This window comes from Rhinatrema bivittatum, chromosome 2 (genome assembly GCF_901001135.1).
Source record: "Rhinatrema bivittatum chromosome 2, aRhiBiv1.1, whole genome shotgun sequence".
NCBI classification, from domain to species: domain Eukaryota; kingdom Metazoa; phylum Chordata; class Amphibia; order Gymnophiona; family Rhinatrematidae; genus Rhinatrema; species Rhinatrema bivittatum.
In genome coordinates this window covers 569,934,865-569,957,481 of record NC_042616.1, presented here as the reverse complement: position 1 = coordinate 569,957,481, position 22,617 = coordinate 569,934,865, and the positions used below count along the sequence as shown (strand labels likewise).

The window sequence follows — 22,617 nt, the reverse complement described above, 5'->3', positions numbered from 1 at the left end:
TAGTGTATGCAGATGGACTCACCATCCCGCCCGGCTGCCGGTATTCATGGAGATTCGCCGATTCATGGTAAGCCATGTTTTGCTTATATAGGGCCTCCACCCTGCTGGGTGTCGACGCCTTCCGGTTGAAGAACACTGGCGGTCTCCAGCTACTATCAATCTGTCAGGGTAATCCTGTTTCTTTAATTGATCAGTCAGCTACACTTATATAGCTCATACAGCTTTTGCAAGGAAGATTACTGAGTTGCTTCACTTCCTGTGGGGGTATATGTACCCGTGCTGACGTCAGATCCGTCTCCAACTGCTAGCACGAGCACACTATACCCGCTTGTCTTGAGTCCATCTGCATACACTAAGGAAAAGGAGATTATCAGGTAAGTAATCTCAATTTAGCAATGCCAAATATTCCAAGTTGTAAAATATGTTTAGAACTGATGATTTTTTCAGACTGTGGGAGTGTTGTTTTTAAGTGCAATGTTATCTCCTTGAAATGTGTCAAGGATTTCTCATGTATGAACATAGTAGAGTGGATTGAGTAGTAGCAAAGAATATTAGCAGATAATTTGCCTATTCTCATTCAGGTGAATTTCTAAAATTGACAATATACAGAAAGACAGAATATAATGCAAAACTCCAAAATCTTAGACCAATCATTTTTGTAGGTCTGTAGAACACGGGCCCCAAAAAGCTTTGTGCTGTTCTTTGAAGGAAGTTCAGAATCTCAGTTGTGGGTTACGTGATTTGACGCTAAATGGATGGAATATTTCAGTGTTATCTGGAAAAAGTCAAAAGCCTTTCACTGCTCATGTGTGAAAATTCTGCTCTGTAACCAGTCCTGTTGCTCCCCTAACTTCTGGGTTTGTATGCCAAGGAACATTGGACATGTTTTTCTATACTGTGGCCTGGCTGAGTTTAGTAGAAATTTTCCTTTCCCTGTACGTACAGGATCAGTCCAGACGGTGGGTTATGTCCCCCGTCCAGCAGATGGAGTCAGAGCAAACTTCGGAGGGTGCTGGCATATAAGCTGGTGCACCCCTCCTAGATCCTCAGTATCTCTCTGACTCCAGCAGATGTGAGGAGGGGAACCCGTTGTTTCCCCTAACTAGTGGCTCTATGCCACATTTTTTATTTCTCTATCTTTCTTCTTTGATGGATCAAGCAGTATTAAAAAAAAAAAAAAAAGATTGTTCTTAACAGAAGAGAGCCGGTTTAGTGCTTGGCTCTAATTCATCTCCTGCTATCAGGACTGCCTCTTCCTTTCTCCCTCCCTCGCTTAGCCTTCTTGCTGTCGTCGGGGGTAAGTTTGGGGAGGTTTTTGTGTCTTTATTTGTTTGCAGCTGTAGGTTTGGCGCATTAGGAGGTGGATGCTGGTAGTGCCAGTCTCTCCCCTCCTCTCAGCCGCGGTTCTACACCTTCCCCCGCAGCCCTGCGACGTGCCATTCCCCGGGGCCTCAGGCAGCGAGGAGGTCCCATTCCCCTGCCGCACCCGGAGTTGAGTGAGGGCGAGGCAGGCCCGCTCCTCCCGCGGCACGATCTTCGGCTTCGCCGTCTCCGGCGTCTTGCGCCCGCCTTCGGATTCGCGCGATGCAGCGAGCCCGTTGCCCGTCCTGTGGCAGCCCGGGACAGGGCGCCTCGAGGGACGGCCTTTGCGGCAGGTGCCTCCCCGGGGGGGAGACGAGCACCGCTCCCCCGACAACTTCTCCGCCGCGCTCGGAGCGCCGCGGGCCTCGGGGAGTAGCCCCGCCCCCTTCTTTGGCGGGAGCGGCGGCCATTTTAGAGCTGGAAAGCAGCGTGGTCTCAGACGCTGAGGAGACTACAGATGATTTCTTGCCTCTGGCACCCCCGATCTTGGATTCCGGGCCTCTTCCCTCCACCTCCGGACTCCCCAGGGACCTCATTTCCCCCCCCCCCCCCCCCTGACTGGACCTCTCAGCTTCTCGGCGGATTTCGTGGTGCTCATGCACCAGGCGTATTTGCAGAGCTTGAATCCGCAGGGGGGGGGGTCAGCTGTTTTACCTCCTCCCGCTAAAGCTCCAAGGACCACAGGTACTACGGCTTTGGTAACGGGGGCCGGGGGGGGGCCCCAGGGTGCCCCTGGGTATGCCACTGTACCTGGGCGGGACGTCGCCCTCGCCGGACCCGGGGGGTGACCCGGTGTCGCAAGCGGACGACGAGGCGATCTTGGCAGGGCACTTGGAATGCGATGACCCACGAGTGCTCCGGATTTTTCGCAAGGAGGAGTTGGCGGACCTCATCCCCCACGTTCTTCAGGAATTGGACCTAGACCCCCCCATTGAGCCCCCGGGGCCCCCGGCTCCCTCCGTAGCCTCCGCTACCACGAAGGGAAATCCTGTCTTGGCGGGCCTGCGTCCCCTGGCGAGGAACTTTCCTATTCATGATTCGTTTCTCCAGCTACTCGTGAGGGAGTGGGACAACCCAGAGGCGTCCCTTTGGGTCGGCAGGGCTATGGACAAGCTCTATCCTCTCCCGGGTGACTTCCTGGACCACCTCAAGGTCCCCAAGGTTGACTCGGCGGTGTCCGCCGTCACGAAGAGAACTACAATCCCGGGCACTATAGGGGGCACTGCGCTTCGAGATCTACAGGACAGAAAGCTGGAGGTCGCCCTCAAGAAGATCTTTGAGGTCTCGGCGCTGGGGGTCCGGGCAGCCATCTGCGGTTCTCTTACCCAGAGAGCCGGTCTTCGATGGGTTCAACAGCTCCTCACCTCTCAGCAGTTACCACCGGAGGAGGCGGCCCAGGCGGACCGGCTGGAGGCGGTCATCGCTTACGGGGCAGATACTTTACACGACCTGCTGCGGGTCCTGGCGAGGACCATGGCATCGGCTGTTTCCGCCAGATGCCTTCTGTGGCTCCGGAACTGGGCAGTGGACGCTTCCTCCAAGGCTAGTCTGGGGGCCCTGCCTTTCAAGGGCAGGTTTCTTTTTGGCGAGGACCTCGATCAGATCATCAAGACCCTAGGGGAAAACTCGATCCACAGATTACCCGAGGACCGTCAGCGTGCCTATCGTCCGTCCTCTGGGACTACCAGGAACCAGTACCGCACTCAAAGGCGTTACAGGGGCTCCAGGCAACAAGACCCTAGGACACCATCAACCAGGTCACAGTCGTGGCCTCGGCCCTTTCGGGGTTGCAGACCCTCCAGGGACTCCTCGACCCAGGGAGCCTCTGGCAAGACGCCTCAATGATGCCAGGCCAGTCCACTCCTTGCTACCCCGGATTGGAGGTCGCATCGCTCTTTTACGAGGAGTGGACCAACATCACCACGGACCAATGGGTCCTAGACATCCTAAGACACGGTTACGCGTTGGAATTTGTCCGGTTTCCCAGGGACAGGTTCATCTTCTCTCCCTGCGGGTCAAGCCTCAAGCGCCTGGGGGTACAGCACACGCTGGACAGGCTTCTGGACCTGGGAGCCATCTCGCCCGTCCCTTCAGGAGAGGTGGGCTCGGGGCATTATTCGATTTACTTCGTGGTTCCCAAGAAGGACGGCTCCTTTCGTCCCATTCTGGACCTCAAGGAAGTCAACAAGATGCTCCGGATCTCCATGTTTCGCATGGAAACACTCCGCTCTGTCATTGCGGCGGTGCATCAGGGGGAGTTCCTAGCCTCCCTCAATCTAACAGAAGCATATCTGCACATTCCGATCCTTCCGGCCCATCAGAGGTTCCTTCGCTTCAAAATCTTGAGTCAACATTTTCAGTTCCAGGCGCTGCCCTTCGGGCTGGTGACCGTGCCCAGAACCTTTACCAAGGTTATGGTGGTAGTGGCAGCCGCACTACGGCGGGAAGGCATCCTGGTCCACCCTTACTTGGACGACTGGCTCATCCGAGCGAAGTCCCTGCCGCAGGGACGGGCGGCGGTCGACAGAGTAGTGACCTTCCTACAGTCCCTTGGCTGGGTGGTGAACTTCAGCAAGAGCAGTTTGCTGCCGTCCCAACAATTGGACTTCCTGGGGGCACGCTTCGACACGGCACAGGACAAGGTCTTCCTGCGTCCGGACAAGGCTCAATCACTGCGGGATCAAATCATCCGGTTTGCTTCTCTCCCGGTACACACGGCGTGGGACTACCTCCAGGTCCTGGGCTCAATGGAGTTCGCGATAAGCCTAGTACCCTGGGCCTTTGCACACCTGCGGCCTCTGCAAATGTCCCTGCTCTCGAGGTGGAAACCAGTCTCTTGGGACTACCAGGCGATTCTTCCCCTTACTCCGACCGCCAGCTCCAGCTTGAGGTGGTGGCTGGATCCCAGGAACCTAGCCCAAGGATGCCCTCTGGAGACACCGGACTGGGTAGTAGTCACTACCGATGCCAGTCTGTCCGGTTGGGGGGCAGTGTGCCTCAGGAGCTCGGTTCAAGGTCAGTGGACAAAGGATCAGGCGACCTGGTCGATCAACCATCTGGAGACCAGGGCAGTTCGTCTGGCCCTCATGCAGTTCCTGCCCCTGATCAGGGGTCGGGCGGTTCGAGTCCTCTCGGACAATGCAACAACGGTGGCTTACATCAACCGGCAAGGGGGCACCAGGAGCCGACAGGTAGCTCTAGAAGCCGCTCGACTGATGGCGTGGGCGGAACGTTTCCTAGAACGGCTGGCGGCCTCACACATCGCCGGGGTGGACAACATCCAAGCGGACTACCTGAGTCGTCAGGTGTTGGATCCGGGAGAATGGTCCCTCTCCGACGAGGCGATGGCGCTCATCTCCTGACGCTGGGGGACACCCGAGATGGATCTCATGGCGTCCGCCTCCAATGCAAAAGCTCCCCGGTTCTTCAGCCGCAGAAGGGAGCGCGGCGCAGAAGGCGTCGACGCTCTAGTTCTCCCATGGCCTCCTCAGCTTCTACTCTACGTCTTTCCTCCCTGGCCTCTGGTGGGCAAGATGCTACGGAGGATAGAGCGACACCGCGGTCTGGTCATCCTAGTGGCTCCAGAATGGCTGCGGCGCCCGTGGTTCGTGGACCTACTCAGCGTGGCGGTGGACGGTCCACTTCGGCTCTCGCACCTTCCGTGTCTTCTTCACCAGGGCCCGGTATTTTCGGAGCAGGCAGAACACTTCTGTCTTGCGGCGTGGCTTTTGAAAGGAGGAGCCTCCTGAGCAAGGGCTACGCTATTCCTGTGGTGGATACACTCCTCAAAGCGCGTAAGACCTCGACATCGGTCGCCTATGTGCGGGTGTGGAAGGTGTTTGAAGTTTGGTGCTCGGCGCGGGGTGCTCTCGCAACCGCAGCCTCCCGTCAACAGATCCTGCCATTCCTGCAGGAGGGGCTGGAGAAGGGTCTCTCCTACAATTCGCTGAGAGTGCAGGTGTCCGCACTCGCTTCAGGAACCGACGAGAGAGGGAGCAATTTTAGATCTAATTCTCAGTGGAGCACAGGACTTGGTGAGAGAGGTAACGGTGGTGGGGCCGCTTGGCAATAGTGATCATAATATGATCAAATTTGATTTAATGACTGGAAAAGGAACAGTGTGCAAATCCAAGGCTCTCGTGCTAAACTTTCAAAAGGGAAACTTTGATAAAATGAGAAAAATTGTTAGAAAAAAACTGAAAGGAGCAGCTACAAAAGTAAAAAAATGTCCAAGAGGCGTGGTCATTGTTAAAAAATACCATTCTAGAAGCACAGTCCAGATGTATTCCACACATTAAGAAAGGTGGAAAGAAGGCAAAACGATTACCGGCATGGTTAAAAGGGGAGGTGAAAGAAGCTATTTTAGCCAAAAGATCTTCATTCAAAAATTGGAAGAAGGATCCAACAGAAGAAAATAGGATAAAGCATAAACATTGGCAAGTTAAATGTAAGACATTGATAAGACAGGCTAAGAGAGAATTTGAAAAGAAGTTGGCTGTAGAGGCAAAAACTCACAGTAAAAACTTTTTTAAATATATCCGAAGCAGAAAGCCTGTGAGGGAGTCAGTTGGACCGTTAGATGATCGAGGGGTTAAAGGGGCACTTAGAGAAGATAAGGCCATCGCGGAAAGATTAAATGATTTCTTTGCTTCGGTGTTTACTGAAGAGGATGTTGGGGAGGTACCCGTAATGTAGAAGGTTTTCATGGGTAATGATTCAGATGGACTGAATCAAATCACGGTGAACCTAGAAGATGTGGTAGGCCTGATTGACAAACTGAAGAGTAGTAAATCACCTGGACCGGATGGTATACACCCCAGAGTTCTGAAGGAACTAAAAAATGAAATTTCAGACCTATTAGTAAACATTTGTAACTTATCATTAAAATCATCCATTGTACCTGAAGACTGGAGGATAGCAAATGTAACCCCAATATTTAAAAAGGGCTCCAGGGGCGATCCGGGAAACTACAGACCGGTTAGCCTGACTTCAGTGCCAGGAAAAATAGTGGAAAGTGTTCTAAACATCAAAATCACAGAACATATAGAAAGACATGGTTTAATGGAACAAAGTCAGCATGGCTTTACCCAGGGCAAGTCTTGCCTCACAAATCTGCTTCACTTTTTTGAAGGAGTTAATAAACATGTGGATAAAGGTGAACCGGTAGATATAGTATACTTGGATTTTCAGAAGGCGTTTGAAAGTTCCTCATGAGAGGCTTCTAGGAAAAGTAAAAAGTCATGGGATAGGTGGCGATGTCCTTTCGTGGATTGCAAACTGGCTAAAAGACAGGAAACAGAGAGTAGGATTAAATGGGCAATTTTCTCAGTGGAAGGGAGTGGACAGTGGAGTGCCTCAGGGATCTGTATTGGGACCCTTACTGTTCAATATATTTATAAATGATCTGGAAAGAAATACGACGAGTGAGATAATCAAATTTGCAGATGACACAAAATTGTGCAGAGTAGTTAAATCACAAGCAGATTGTGATAAATTGCAGGAAGACCTTGTGAGACTGGAAAATTGGGCATCCAAATGGCAGATGAAATTTAATGTGGATAAGTGCAAGGTGATGCATATAGGGAAAAATAACCCATGCTATAATTACACGATGTTGGGTTCCATATTAGGTGCTACAACCCAAGAAAAGAGATCTAGGTGTCATAGTGGATAACACATTGAAATCGTCGGTTCAGTGTGCTGCGGCAGTCAAAAAAGCAAACAGAATGTTGGGAATTATTAGAAAAGGAATGATGAATAAAACGGAAAATGTCATAATGCCTCTGTATCGCTCCATGGTGAGACCGCACCTTAAATACTGTGTACAATTCTGGTCGCCGCATCTCAAAAAAGATATAATTGCGATGGAGAAGGTACAGAGAAGGGCTACCAAAATGATAAGGGGAATGGAACAACTCCCCTATGAGGAAAGACTAAAGAGGTTAGGACTTTTCAGCTTGGAGAAGAGACGACTGAGGGGGGATATGATAGAGGTGTTTAAAATCATGAGAGGTCTAGAACGGGTAGATGTGAATCGGTTATTTACTCTTTCGGATAGTAGAAGGACTAGGGGACACTCCATGAAGTTAGCATGGGGCACATTTAAAACTAATCGGAGAAAGTTCTTTTTTACTCAACGCACAATTAAACTCTGGAATTTGTTGCCAGAGAATGTGGTTCGTGCAGTTAGTATAGCTGTGTTTAAAAAAGGATTGGATAAGTTCTTGGAGGAGAAGTCCATTACCTGCTATTAAGTTCACTTAGAGAATAGCCACTGCCATTAGCAATGGTTACATGGAATAGACTTAGTTTTTGGGTACTTGCCAGGTTCTTATGGCCTGGATTGGCCACTGTTGGAAACAGGATGCTGGGCTTGATGGACCCTTGGTCTGACCCAGTATGGCATTTTCTTATGTTCTTATGTTCATTGGCTCGCACCTCGGGAGGACCAGTCCCGTCATTCCATCCGGACATCTCACAGTTCCTCAAGGGAGTCAAGCACCTGCGGCCGCCGGTGCATCCTCTTTGCCCTTCCTGGAACCTCAATTTGGTGTTACGGGCCCTAGGAGGGCCCCCCTTCGAACCTCTGCGTCAGGCCTCTCTTAAGGATATCACCCTGAAAGTGATTTTCCTGGTAGCTATAGTCTCGGCGCGGCGCATTTCCGAGCTCCAAGCTCTGTCGTGCAGGGAGCCCTTCCTGCGGTTCACGGACTCGGGGGTCTACATACGGACAGTCCCTTCGTTCCTGCCCAAGGTGGTTTCCTCTTTTCACCTGAACCAGGTAGTGGAACTTCCATCCTTCCCGCCGGACGTCCCTATGTCCCTTAGGCGCCTGGATGTAAAGCGCACGCTTCTCCGTTATTTGGGGGTGACGAATGAATTTCGGGTCTCCGATCATCTCTTCGTACTCTGGTCCGGAGCTAGAAAGGGCCACCAAGCGTCGAAGATTACAATTGCGCGCTGGCTCAAGGAGGTGGTGGCTTCGGCATACATTGGTTCCGGGAAGGATCCTCCGGCAGGAATCAAGGCCCATTCTCTGCGAGCCCAGGCCACCTCCTGCGCAGAGTCTCAGTTCGTCTCCGCTCAGGAAATCTGTCGGGCGGCGACTTGGAAGTCCCTTCACACATTTTCAAGACATTACCGGCTTCATGTACCGGTAGCTGAGTCTGGTTCTTTTGGGGACAGGGTTGTTCGAGCAGGGTTCTCAGGGACCCACCCGGTTTAGGGAAGCTTTGGTACATCCCACCGTCTGGACTGATCCTGTACGTACAGGGAAAAGAAAATTACTTCTTACCTGCTAATTTTCGTTCCTGTAGTACTAAGGATCAGTCCAGACGCCCACCCTGATTGTGTTAGATCTAGGGGTGAACCTGCTCGGCTATTCTTTTCTGTCCTACTGTTCTCTGCTCTTTCCCCTTCGGGTTAGCCACCGCGCCGTGGACCTTTACCAAGGTAATAGTAGTGGTGGCGGCGGCACTCAGGAAGGAAGGAATTCTCGTCCATCCCTACCTAGACGATTGGCTGATCAGGGCAAAGTCACTGGAGGAGAGCCACCGGGCAACCAACAGAGTTGTATCTCTTCTAGAAAGCCTAGGATGGGTAGTCAACACAAACAAGAGTTCCCTACAGCCTGCTCAGTCGCTGGAATACCTAGGAGTCCGATTCGACACCCAGGGAGACAAGGTCAGCCTGACCTCCAAGAGGAGATCAAAACTCCGGAATCGTCTGCGGACCCTGCTGAGCGCCACCCGGCCCACAGCTTGGGATTACCTACTGGTTGTCGGCCTCATGGCATCCACTCTGGAGGTGGTACCATGGGCGCGGGTTCATATGAGACCATTACAACGCGCCCTCCTATCTCGGTGGAGCCCACGATCACAGAACTACTCCATACACCTACCTCTACCAGCCAGAGTGCGGAATCAGCTATGGTGGTGGTTGCAGCCCGGCCACACGAGCCGGGGGTCAAAAATGTCCTCCCCAACCTGGACTCTGCTCACTACAGATACCAACCTGAACGGATGGGGAGCACACTGTGAAGAACTGACCGCCCAAGGGCGGTGGAACAAAGAAGAGTCGGGGTGGAACATCAACCGACTAGAGGCACGGGCAGTCAGGCTAGCCTGCCTACGATTTGCCCACAGACTTCGAAACAGAGCAGTCAGAGTGATGTCGGACAACGCCACCATGGTGGCATACATCAACCGACAGGGCGGAACCAGAAGCAGACAGGTATCCTTAGAAATAGCCCCCCTGATGGCGTGGGCCGAGGCAAATCTCCAGGACATCTCTGCCGTCCACATCGCCGGGAAAGACAACACCATAGCAGACTTCCTCAGCAGAGAAAGCCTAAACCCGGGGGAATGGCAGCTGTCGCCCACAGCTTTCCAGATGATTGTGGATCAGTGGGGCTTTCCGGGCATGGACCTACTAGCGGACAGGTCCAACGCTCAAGTACCCAGATACTTCAGTCGCAGGCGAGATCCTCTTTCCCACGGGATCGACGCCATGGCCTCAGGGGATCCTGCTATATGCCTTTCCTCCATGGCCCCTGCTGGGCGCCATTGTACACAGGATTCAGCGGCACAGAGGCTTAGTTCTTCTAGTGGCCCCGGACTGGCCAAGAAGATTCTGGTACGCAGACTTGAGAAGACTACTGGCAGGGGATCCTCTACCCCTGCCTCCTCACAGGGACCTACTGCGGCAAGGACCCATCCTCCACGAGGATCCAGCTCAATTCTCTCTTACGGTCTGGCCATTGAGAGGGCTCGACTGAAGAAAAGGGGATACTCGGCGTCGGTGATAGATACACTCCTCCGAGCACGCAAGTTCTAAACATCACTAACTTATATAAGGATCTGGAGAGTATTTGAAGCCTGGTGCGAGACTCGTAGCACCAATCCGCATGCCGCCAAAATCCCCATCATTTTGGATTTCCTGCAGGATGGGCTTCAGAAGGGACTATCCCTCAATTCAATAAAGGTTCACGTGGCAGCGCTATCCTGCTACGGCCCCAGGAGTGACGGCAACAGCATCGCCACACACCCAGACGTTTTACGTTTCCTGAAAGGGGTCAAACACATTCGCCCGCCACTGAAGTGGCCAGTGCCCCTGTGGAACCTCAACCTAGTTTTGGAATTCCTAGCGGGACCCGCTTTCAGACCCCTCCGAGGCCTGTCCCTCCGTTTATTAACCTTGAAGATGGTGTTCTTGCTGGCCGTATGCTCAGCACACCGCATCTCAGAGCTACAAGCACTGTCCTGTCGCGATCTGTTTCTCAGAATCACCCCTGGGGCTATCCATCTTCGCACGGTTCCTTCCTTCTTACCCAAAGTAGTCTCACACTTCCACCTCAACCAAACCATATCCTTGCCAACCACGGAAGGTTTGAAGAAGTCGGAAGAATGTCGAATACTGCGCCATCTCGACATCGGCAGGCTGTTGTCCAGATACCTGGAAAGGTCGGAAGCAGTACAAAAGACAAGACCACCTGTTCGTCCTTCACAGCGGGAAGAAGCAAGGGGAAGCGGCCTCACGGGCGACTATTGCTCGCTGGATCAAGGAAGTTATCAAGGCGGCCTACGTAGAGGCGGGAAAACCACCACCTCTACGGGTCAAGGCTCATTCTACCAGAGCGCAGGCGGCCTGGGCCGAAACTAGGATGCTGTCGCCGGCAGAGATATGTAAAGCGGCAACGTGGTCCTCCCTCCATACATTCTCCAGATTCTACCGTCTGGACGTCCAGGCCAGGGAAGACACAGCATTTGCGAGGGCAATCCTAAACGGACCTCGGGCAGCCTCCCACCCAGTCCGGGAATAGCTTTTGTACATCCCATTTGTAATGAGTCCATCTGCTACACCCTAGGAAATGGAGAGATTACTTACCTGGTAATCTCGTTTTCCTTAGTGTATGCAGATGGACTCAGCATCCCGCCTGGCTGCCGGTATACATGGGGATTCACCGACTCACGGTAAGCCATGTTTCCTTATATAGGGCATCCACCCTGCCGGGTGTCGACGCCTTCCGGTTGAGAACACTGGCGGTCTCCAGCTACTATCAATCGGTCAGGTTAATCATGTTCATTTAATCGATCGGTCAGTCACACATATATCCATAAAGCTTTTGCAAGGAAGATTACTGAGTTGCTGCACTTCCTGCGGGGGTATATGTACCCTGTGCTGACGTCAGATCCGTCTCCAACTGCTAGCACGAGCACACTATACCCATTTGTTCTGAGTCCATCTGCATACACTAAGGAAAACGAGATTATCAGGTAAGTAATCTCTGCATTGCTGACCAGACTGGATACACTCATCTGTGCCCTTCCAACACAACCCGGCCACCGATGCCAAAGCAACCCACAAAGTCTCTGAAAGCCCAGATTCCCATTCCGGGGTCCTCAGACAACGAAAGCACGGATTCCAGTTACCTTTCACAGATACCGGAACCAATGCCTGGTCCATCAGGGCTCTTGGGACCAAGGGGCCCTCGTTTTCCATCGATGCTTCCGGTGCCGCCGAAACCCACATCGGTGCCACTGCATCTTCCATAGAGGCCATTGAAGGATCCATTGGTGCCAACATGTCCTCCCATACCAGCCTTCTTCAGGATCTCGACTAGAGACCTTTTCTGACACATGGGAAGATGTTGACACCGACACATCCATCTTATCAGAACCATCTCCTCCAGAAGAAAGGAGAAAATCTCCCCCAAAAGATCTCTCCTTCACCAACTTTGTTAGGGAGATGTCAGAGACAATTCCCTTTGATCTGATTACAGAGGAGGACACACGCCATAAAACATTGGAAGTTCTCCAATTTGTTGATTGATCCAAAGGATGGCATGGCTATCCCTGTACACGAAGTACTAGTGGATCTGCAACATCATTTCTGGGAGCATCCATGTGCTGTTCAGCCAGTGAATAAGAGAACAGATGCAACTTATCTGGTCCAACGTATTCCTGAATTCCAAAAACCACAACTACCCCATCAGTCGGTGGTAGTTGAGTCTGCACAAAAGAAGGCCAGAAGACTGCATCCACCCTCTTCAATACCTCCTGGCAAGGACCAAAAATTCCTTGATATCTCGAGTTGCAAGATATTTCAAGGTTCTATGCTAGTGTCACGAATAGCTGCATACCAACTTTACATGACACAGTATCAAAAGAACCTCTGGAAGCAGGTTCAGGGAATAGCAGACTCTCTTCCCCAACAACAGCAAGATAGTCTCAACGCCATACTACAGTAAGGCCTTGAGGCTGGGAAACAAGAGGTTCGTGCTGCTTATGGCTCCTTTGAAATAGCTTCTCGCATGTCAGCGACGGAATCAGCATCAGGAGGTGGGCCTGGCTAAAAGCCTCTGACTTGAGACCTGAAGTCCAAGACAAACTTGTCGATTTGCCATGTACTGGTGAAAACCTATTCGGCGACAAGATACAAGACCGCAGTGGCTCATTTAAAAGACCATAATGAGACCCTGCGACAATTATCAACAGTGACTACCGAGGCCCCCCCTTCTGCAAGAAAATCCACTAGAAGGGACCCTAGAAAACCATTTTATCGCCCACGCAGATACTACCCACCTGCATCTCTCGTGAGACCAACTAGACTATCTGAGAGCACACCCTTTACAGTCCAAGACATCCAGGCTTCAGCCACCACCACAAACAGGTCAAGCCTCTGGATTTTGAAACCTATCCAGAGAACAGCAGCCGCTCCATAAATCCAGATCCAGATTTGACAGTAGGAGGTCAAATTCACCATTTCATAACCAACTAGCTCAACATTACCACAAACGAATGGGTGTTATCCATCATAACCCAGAGATACCATCTAAACTTCCTCAAGGTACCCTCGGACTCACCACCCAATCCACTGTGGATACACAAAGATCACATAAGTCTTCTAGAGTCAGAACTGTCCACCCTTCTGGGCACCAGGGCTGTGGAACCTGTGCGCCGGGCACAGCAGGGCAGAGGGTTCTACTCCTGCTATTTTCTCATTCCAAAGAAATCGGCAGCCTCTGCCCCATCTTTAGACCTCCGCAATCTCAACAAATTTCTACAAAAAGAAAAGTTAAGGATGGTGTCCTTGGGCACCATGCTTTCCCTTCTGCAAAAAGGAGATTGGCTCTGTTCTCTGGATCTTCAAGTCGCTTACACTCACATTCCAATATTCCTACATCATCGCAAGTACCTGCATTTCCTAGTGGGACCTCAGCACTTTCAGTACCGGGTCCTGCCTTTCAGACTTGCCTCGGCACTCCATGTATTTACAACGGCAGGGGAGAAAGTCTGATACTTCAAGCATATCCAGCATAGCTCTCTGCTTCAACGGCAGGGGGAAATGAAGAAAAGCAGATCTATATACAGACAACAACAAACAAGGACTAAATTACATAGTCTGGGTAAACATATAAGAATGGGTGTAGCTTGCTTATTGCAGCGGTTAATACCCTTAACTAATTAAGCTATTTCACTTAGATGCAGTTCCAACACTGCTCTCTACATTAATGGCGGTGGTGGAAGGGAAATAGAACCACAAGTTTAATAAGGGCCAAGAGTAACAGATAAGTATGAGAAAAAAAAAAGTGCGAAAACTTGCTGGGCAGACTGGATGGGCCGTTTGGTCTTCTTCTGCTGTCATTTCTATGTTTCTATAAAGTGCCTAGCAGTGGCTGTGGCCCATCTACGCAGGAAAAGCATACACATCTCTCCTTACCTGGATGACTGGCTTATCAAGAGCCAATCCAAGCAAGGAGCTCTCAACGCTCTCAAGCTCACTATCAATCTGCTACACTCTTTGGGATTTCTCATCAACTACCAAAAATCCCACCTGACTCCATCTCACCTCCTTACTTTCATCAGAGCAGATTTTGACACAGTCACAAAGGCCTTCCTGCCCAATGACTGCGCAGTCACACTCTCCAAGCTAGCTTTGTCTCTGCGCACAAAAGTAACAGCCTCAGCCCATCGATTCCTAATGTTGCTGGGCCACATGGCTTCCATGGTCCACGTCACTCCCATGGCCAGGCTGTCCATGAGAATAACTCAATGGACTTTGAAATCTCTGTGGCTCCAAGCCAGTCAACTGCTTTCATCCCAGATTCAAGTAACCCACCAGTTATGTTTATCGCTTCTCTGGTGGACAAACAAAGCCAACTTGCTAGCTGGTCTACGCTTTCAGCAACCAGTTCTGCAAGTAACTTTAACCACAGACGCATCCAGCTTGCGTTGGGGAGCTCATGTGAACAACCTTCAAACTCAAGATACTTGGACACAGCTTGAAGCAACGTTTCAGATCAACTTCTTAGAAATTCGAGCTATACGTTATGCTCTCTATGCGTTCAAGGACTGCCTTTCACACAAGACTGTTGTCATACAGACAACACAGTTGCAATGTGGTATTTGAACAAGCAGGGAGGCACAGGCTCTTATCTCCTCTGCCAGGAAGCCGTGCAAATCGGCCTCGGCCCTTGCACACTCCATGCATCTCCGGACCACTTATCTTGTTGGCATACAAAACATAGTAGCAGATCGCCTCAGTCGACAGTTCCATCCCCACGAGTGGTCTCTAGATCCTGTGGTGACGACCAGAATCTTCCAACGCTGGGGTCAACAGACAATCGACCTCTTTGCATTCGAACTGAATCTCAAAGTGGACAGATTCTGCTCCCTGCACAGGCAACAAAACACGATAGCCATGGACGCCTTCGCTCGTCCCTGGAACACAGGCATCCTATACGCGAATCCCCCGATACCGCTGATAGCCAAAACTCTCGTGAAGCTACCACAGGAAAAAGGGTCAATGATACTCATAGCCCCATATTGGCTTCGACAAGTATGGTTTCCCCTGCTTCTCGACCTCTCGATCAGAGAACCTATTCGCCTGGGCACAGCGCCCACTCTCATAACTCAGAACCAAGGCATGTTACACCATCCGAACCTTCAGACCCCATCCCTCACAGCCTGGATGTTGAAAGCTTGATCCTGCAACCGTTCAATCTTTCAACTGATGTCTCTCAAGTGCTTGTAACCTCACAAAAGCCTTTCACAAGGAAATCTTATCGTTCTAAGTGGAATAGGTTTACCATAGGTTGCAAGCAAAAAGGTATCGACCCTTTTTCCTGCCCCACTCCATCTCTATTAGATTACCTCTGGCACCTTTCAAACTCTAGTCTCCAGACTTCTTCGGTGAGGGTACACCTGAGTGCTATCTCAGCGTACCACAAGGGAGTTGGTCCAAACAAATATGAGTCAGCCTGTAGCTTGCTAATCACCCACATGTGAGGACTACCATCCTGCTTGTCCTGGGGAGAAAGCAGAGTTGTTTACCTGTAACGGGTGTTCTCACAGGACAGCAGAATGTAGTCCTCACGAAACCCACCCGCCACCCCGCGGAGTTGGGTCCAAAACGTTTTATTTTATTTTTTCGCTCGCACCTTTTGCTACAAATGAGACTGAAGGAAGACCCCTGTGGCTATAGGGATTATAGCATGCTGGGCTTGCTCAGTGTGCCAGTCAAAAGTTCTAGAACCTTTGATAGAAAAGTTTTCCGTGATAGGGCTCTGTCCAGTGATGTTACCCACTTGTGAGGACTACATCCTGCTGTCCTGGGAGAACACCTGTTACAAGTAAGCAACTCTGCTATATCAAATATTTGAGTGCATGCTGGTAGGCATGGTTGGTTGAGCAGTATTTACCATATTAAATCATTTTGAGTATGACTAAATGTGGTTCTGAAAGCTCATGTACTGTGACATCTTTTAATAATTATGTAGGACTGAGAAAAAAAAATAGCCTAATAAAGTTTTCCTAGCGTGTAGCAGATGGACTCAGAACCAATGGGTATAGTGTACTCGTGCTAGCAGTTGGAGACGGATCAGATTTCAATCTGACGTCAGCCCCTAGTACATATACCCCTGCAGGAAGTGCAGATCCTCAGTATTTTCTGTCTCCAAAGCAGTTAGGAGGTATCTCACGCTCGCTGAGCGTTCTACCAAATTTTAAAGAAAATTCCTACCTGAAGACGAGCCCCGCACTCCTGCGGTGATACCCTCGGGTCCCTCCCCCAGTTGAGTTTCCCGTGGTGATTTCCGAGGTCCCTCGGAGGTAAGAGCCTCGGTCCGGTGGCCGAATCACGGCAGGGACCTAGCCCCCGAGTGAGAAGGGCTCGGGCGCGGCATAGAGGCAGCCTCGGTCCAGAGCCGTTCGCGGCGAGGACTTAGCCCATGAGCGAGACGAGTTCGGGCGCGGCTTAGAGGCAGCGGGTGCACCCTCAAAAGCGGCGGTGAAGGTAGTTACCCGCTCCCCCCGCAGCCGGAGACCGCCCGGGTCGAGACGGGAAGCGCCGAACATAAGGTAAGGTAGAAATCTTTACTTGTGCCGGTCTCCGAGGATTGAGGACGAGCGCAGGCCATCGGCCGAAGCCAGCACCACCGGGTTGATCCGCCCTAGCAGGGCCAGACCCCGGCATTTCCAAGGGCCTTCCTACGTGGAGACCCTCCGAGGTAGTCGCCATTTTGCCCGCATGGTCGCCGTCGCCATCTTGGCCTTATCATCGCCGCCCGGCCGAGCGCACAAAATTTACCTGTGCGCACAAACCTACTTCTACGCGTAAGTTATACGCACAAGAACCCTTGGACGCATAAGCGGCACGCACAAGTCCCGGTCGCACGGACTACGCGCACTCGACTACCCGCGCTCAGATACGCGCACAAACCCCGGCTAAGCGCACAGATACGCGGCGAAACATGTACGCGCAGGCAACCTCGACACCTCCAATAACGGAAGTAAAATCCCTAGGCCTCTGCTCAGCATGCCACCTCAGGGCCGCCCAGAGCCAGGAAGCCGATGCCTTATGCGCCCAATGCGAGGAGGCCCTGGGAGATCCACCACAGGCCCAGTCTTGCCCAGGGCCGAGGACTAGCTCTTCAGGGGGCTCCCTGGAGCTAGCAACCCCCAGCGGGACTCCCTCTCAGCCGGAGGCTCCCAGGGAAGCAGCGCCACTCAATGTGGACCCCTCGTCTATTTCTTGGGTGGAACACTTCAAGGGGATTCACGCCTTTGTCCGAATGCAAACGGATTCGCTGGCGGACCAACCACATACGTCGCGGGAGGACCCCTATGCACCAGGCCCCTCAAGACCTAGGCATAGGCTGTTACCACCAAGTAGTCCCGCCTTTGGGGCTACGGACATCTCAGAAGAAGTCGTCAAACCCCTAGAAGAAGGAGAACTCCCCCCGGGGACAGAACCCCACCGAACCATGAGACGGTTCTTCACAAGGGAGGAGCTCCCAGATCTGGTCTCCCAATGCCTGGCGGAACTGGCGATTCCGGATTCAGAAACCCAGGGGGATCCAGAGGAGAACCCATTTCTGGAAGGCCTTCGACAGACCTCACGTCATTTCCCGCTCCTGCGAGCCACTCAACAGCTAATTGACCTGGAATGGAACACCCCAGAGTCTGCCTTTAAAGGGGGGCGGGCCTTGGCCAGCCTATACCCCCTGGATCCAGCAACCAAAGACATGCTCGCTTGCCCTAGAGTGGATGCCATGGTCTGCGCAGTCTCCAAGCGCACCACCATTCCGGTAGAGGGAGGAGCAGCACTCAAGGACACGCATGACCGGCGGCTAGAAGCCATGCTTAAACAGTCATTTCCTGGCGTGTAGCCAGATGGACTCAGAACGAATGGGTATAGTATGCTCGTACTAGCAGTTGGAGACGGATCTGACGTCAGCACGGGTGTATATATACCCCCACAGGAAGCGTAGCAACTTAGTAATTTCCGTCTCCAAAGCAGTTTGGAGAGCCTGCACGCTCGCGGAACGTGTTTTCCAAATCTACTTTCTACTTTTCTTTTTCTAACAACTTCTACAGCATCGAGCCCCGCACTCCTGCGGTGATACCCTAAGGTCCCTCCCCCAGTAGAGTTTCCCGGGGTGATTTCCGTGATCCCCCAGAGGTTTAAGTCCTCAGTGCGGTGGCCAAATCGCGGCAGGGACTCAGCCCCTGGGCGAGGTTCGGGTGAGGCTTACGAGGCGCCTCGGTCCCGGCGTGGACGAGGCAGCGGGTGCATATCCTCAAACGCGGCGGTGAAGGTATTTCCCCTCTCCCACCGCAGCCGGAGACCGCCCGGGTTCCAGCCGGGAAGCGCCGAGGATCAGGTAAGATGTACGGCTTTTACTTCTGGTCTCCGAGGAACCGAGGATCGGCGGCGTGGCACGCCGTGGAGGGTGCCATTTTGTGGCCTTGCTCAGGTATTGAGCGCCCGTAATAGGCGCATATTCTATTCCTCCTTGTGCGTATATTGCTAACCCTTATTGCTAAGCGCATGTTGAATACCGTTAAGCGTGTATTGCTAACCGCTTATTGCTGAGAGCATATTGACTGACATTGAGTGAGTATTGCTAACCGCTTATTGCTGAGAGCATATTGAATACCATTGAGCGAGTATTGCTAACCGCTTTTTGCTGAGAGCATATTGCATTCCATTGAGCGCGTATTGCTAACCGCTTATTGCTGAGAGCATATTGAATATCATTGAGCGTGTATTGTTAACCGCTTATTGCTAAGAGCATATTGACTACCATTGAGCGTGTATTGCTAACCGCTTATTGCTGAGAGCATATTGAATTACATTGAGCGTATATTGCATATTGCTGCCGCATATTATTATTGTGCGCCTGTTGTATTAAGCGCGTATGGCTGCCGCATATTAGTATTCAGCGCCTGTTGTATTAAGCGCATATTGCTGCCGCATATTATTCAATGGAACAGAACGCCTCAGCGTCTTCAGTGGGGGCGCCTCCTGCCTCCGGCATTAAAGTCCTCGGCCTCTGCTCTGCATGCCAGCTTCGAGCCACACACGGTGAAGAGCCAGACTCCCTTTGTGCCCAATGTGAGGAGGCAGTGGGACCCTCGGGCCAGGACCAGTCTCAGCCACGATTTGCTGACAGTTCCCCAGGGGCTACCCCGGATTTAGCGGTCAGTCTCGACCAATCGGGAATCCTGGGGGATCTTGTACCCCGGCGATTAGAGGCTGCTTCAATTTCCTGGGTGGATCTCTTTAAGGGGATTCATGTCTTTGTACAGATGCAAACGGCTTCCCGTCCAGGCCCTGCAGTTCCTGTTGTTCCTGCTGTTTCTGCGGTGCCTGCGATCTGTGGCGGCCGCTGCGGCTGCCGCTGCGGTGGCGGCTCCCGTGGATCCTGTTCCTGGACCCTCACGCCCTTATCGTGAGTGGGACATCCCGCCGCTGGACAGTCCAGATCAGTCAGACCAGGAGGTTTCACTGGACGAGTCTGAACTCCCGGACGAGGGGGAACTTCCCCCAGGGATTGAGCCATATAGAACCATGAGGCGGTTCTTCCCTAAGGAGGATCTCTCAGACCTGGTGTCCCAGTGCCTGGCGGAGTTGGATATTACAGGTCCCAGCACTACGGTGCCCTCTGCGCACAACCCCCTGCTGGAAGGTCTTCGTCCTGCAGCCCGCCATTTTCCATTCTTGCAAGCAGCACAACAACTGATAGATTTAGAATGGGCTGCACCAGCGGCCGCATTCATAGGGGGCCGGGCCCTGACGGGCAGGTACCCATTGGCACCGGCTATCCAGGACCTGCTGGCGTGCCCTCAGGTGGATGCCTTGATTAGCGCTGTGGTCAAGCGCACTACCATTCCAGTTGAAGGGGGGGCGGCCCTCAAGGAGCCTCATGACCGGCGACTGGACACCATTCTGAAACAGACTTTTGAGGTGGCAGCTCTATCTTTGCGGATCGCAACCTGCTGCACAGTGGTGACCCGTGCCTGTTTGTCACAGGTCAGGAACAATGCTCCAGCAGCAGACATGGAGTCCGCTCTCTCGTTCCTCACGGATGCTGCATCTGACCTAGTCCGAACAACAGCCAAGGGGATCTCATCCTCCGTAGCTGCCAGGAGGCAGCTCTGGATCCGGAAATGGTCAGCCGATGCACCTTCAAAGACACGCCTCACCAGATTGCCCTTTAAGGGCTCTTTCTTTTTGGCAGCGACCTTGATAAACTTGCCAGCACATGGGGCGCTTCTCCAGTACCTCGACTGCCGGAAGATCGGTTCAGGAGGAATCAGCGCGCCTTTCCAAGGCCCTCCAGGGGTAAAAGCTCCCAGCGCTTCATTCCCTACAGGAGTCACTACCAGGCACCTCGTCCTCAGGCCAGGAACCAGACCTTTCGGACCAAGCAGCACAAGAAGGGAGCAGGCCCGGGCTCCGGTCCCGGCCGTGCCTCACAATGAGAATCCGCCGATCCATCTGGGTGACGGAGCCATAGGGGGCAGGTTAACCCTCTTCTACCCCAGATGGGTCGAGATTACGTCGGACCAGTGGGTCCTCGCCATCATCCGAGAGGGGTATTATCTGGACTTTCATCATCTCCCTCCGGACAAGTTTGTGGAATCTTCCTGTCCCACACACAAGAAGGCAGCATTGGAGGCTACCCTGGCGACACTCCTGTCCTTGAAAGCCATCATCCCAGTACCTGCCTGGGAAGTGAATTCTAGACACTATTCCATTTATTTCATGGTACCCAAGAAAGGGGGCACCTTTCGGCCCGTACTGGACCTCAAGTCAGTCAATCGATACTTAAGTGTCCCGAGGTTTCGCATGGAAACTCTGCGCTCCGTCATGACCGCAGTACAGCCAGGAGAATTCCTCACGGCATTAGACTTGTTGGAAGCCTACCTGCATATCCCAATCCATCCGGATCACCAGCGCTACCTATGCTTCAAGGTTCTAGGACGCCACTTCCAATTCCGGGCTCTGCCCTTCGAGTTGGCCACGTCACCGCAGATCTTCACCAAGGTGGTCGTAGTGGTAGCAGCAGCACTCAGACGGGAAGGAATTCTTGTCCATCCCTACTTAGACGACTGGCTGATCAGGGCGAAATCTCGAGAGGAGAGCCTTCGGACAACCTACAGAGTGATCGCCCTTCTGGAAAGCCTAGGCTGGGTAATCAACCTCAGCAAGAGTTGCCTACAGCCTTCCCAGTCACTGGAATACCTGGGAGTACAGTTCGACACCCGGGCAGACACAGTCAGTCTCACTGCCAAGAGAAAGTTGAAACTTCAGCAGCGTATCCAGTACTTGATGGGAGCCAGTCGGCCCATAGCTTGGGATTATCTGCAGGTTCTCGGTCTCATGGCATCCACCCTGGAAGTGGTACCTTGGGCAAGGGCCCATATGAGACCTCTACAGCACACCCTGCTCTCTCGCTGGAGCCCCCGGCTACGGAACTATTCCACGCACCTACCTCTGCCGGCCAGAGTACGGACCCAGTTACGGTGGTGGCTGCTGTCCAACCACATGAGCAGGGGGTTGAAGATGTCCTCCCCCACGTGGACTCTGCTCACCACAGACGCCAGCCTGAGCGGCTGGGGAGCACACTGCGAAGAACTCGCCGCACAAGGGCGGTGGAACAGAGAGGAATCAGCGTGGAACATCAACCGTCTAGAGGCCAGGGCAGTCCAATTGGCATGCCTTCGATTTGCTCACAGACTGAATAAATAACAGCAGTCAGAGTGATGTCCGACAACGCCACCACGGTGGCATACATCAATCGTCAGGGCGGAACCAGAAGCCGACAGGTATCGCTGGAAATCGCCCTACTGATGGCTTGGGCAGAGGCGAATCTTCAGGACATCTCCGCCGTCCACATTGCCGGGAAGGACAACATCACGGCAGACTTTTTCAGCAGAGAAAGCCTAAATCCGGGAGAGTGGCAGCTGTCACCCACAGCCTTCCAGATGATTGTGGATCACTGGGGGATTCCGGACATGGATTTACTGGCGGACAAGTCCAATGCTCAAGTACCCAGATACTTCAGCCGCAAGCGCGACCCATTCTCACACGGAATCGATGCCCTGGTTCAACCATGGCCTCCAGGGACTCTGCTAAACGCCTTTCCTCAGTGGCCTCTGCTGGGTGCCATCATCCACAAGATTCAGAAACACCGGGGCTTAGTTCTTCTAGTGGCACCAGACTGGCCAAGAAGACCCTGGTACGCGGACATGAGAAGACTACTGGCAGGGGAGCCCCTTCCCCTGCCTCCTCTCCGGGACCTTCTATGTCAAGGTCCCATCCTCCACGAGGATCCAGCTCAGTTCTCTCTTACGGTCTGGCCATTGAGAGGGCTAGACTGAAGAAAAGAGGTTACTCGGAGCCAGTGATAGATACACTCCTCCAAGCTCGCAAGTTTCCACATCCCTCACCTACGTCAGGATCTGG

General features: G+C 52.6%; 1 protein-coding gene across 3 annotated transcripts in view; it reads left to right on the top strand.

Annotated features, from left to right (window-relative positions):
* CEP192 (centrosomal protein 192) overlaps positions 1–22,617 on the top strand; it is a 1,292,743-nt gene that overhangs the window by 983,219 nt on the left and 286,907 nt on the right. The window lies entirely within an intron of this gene.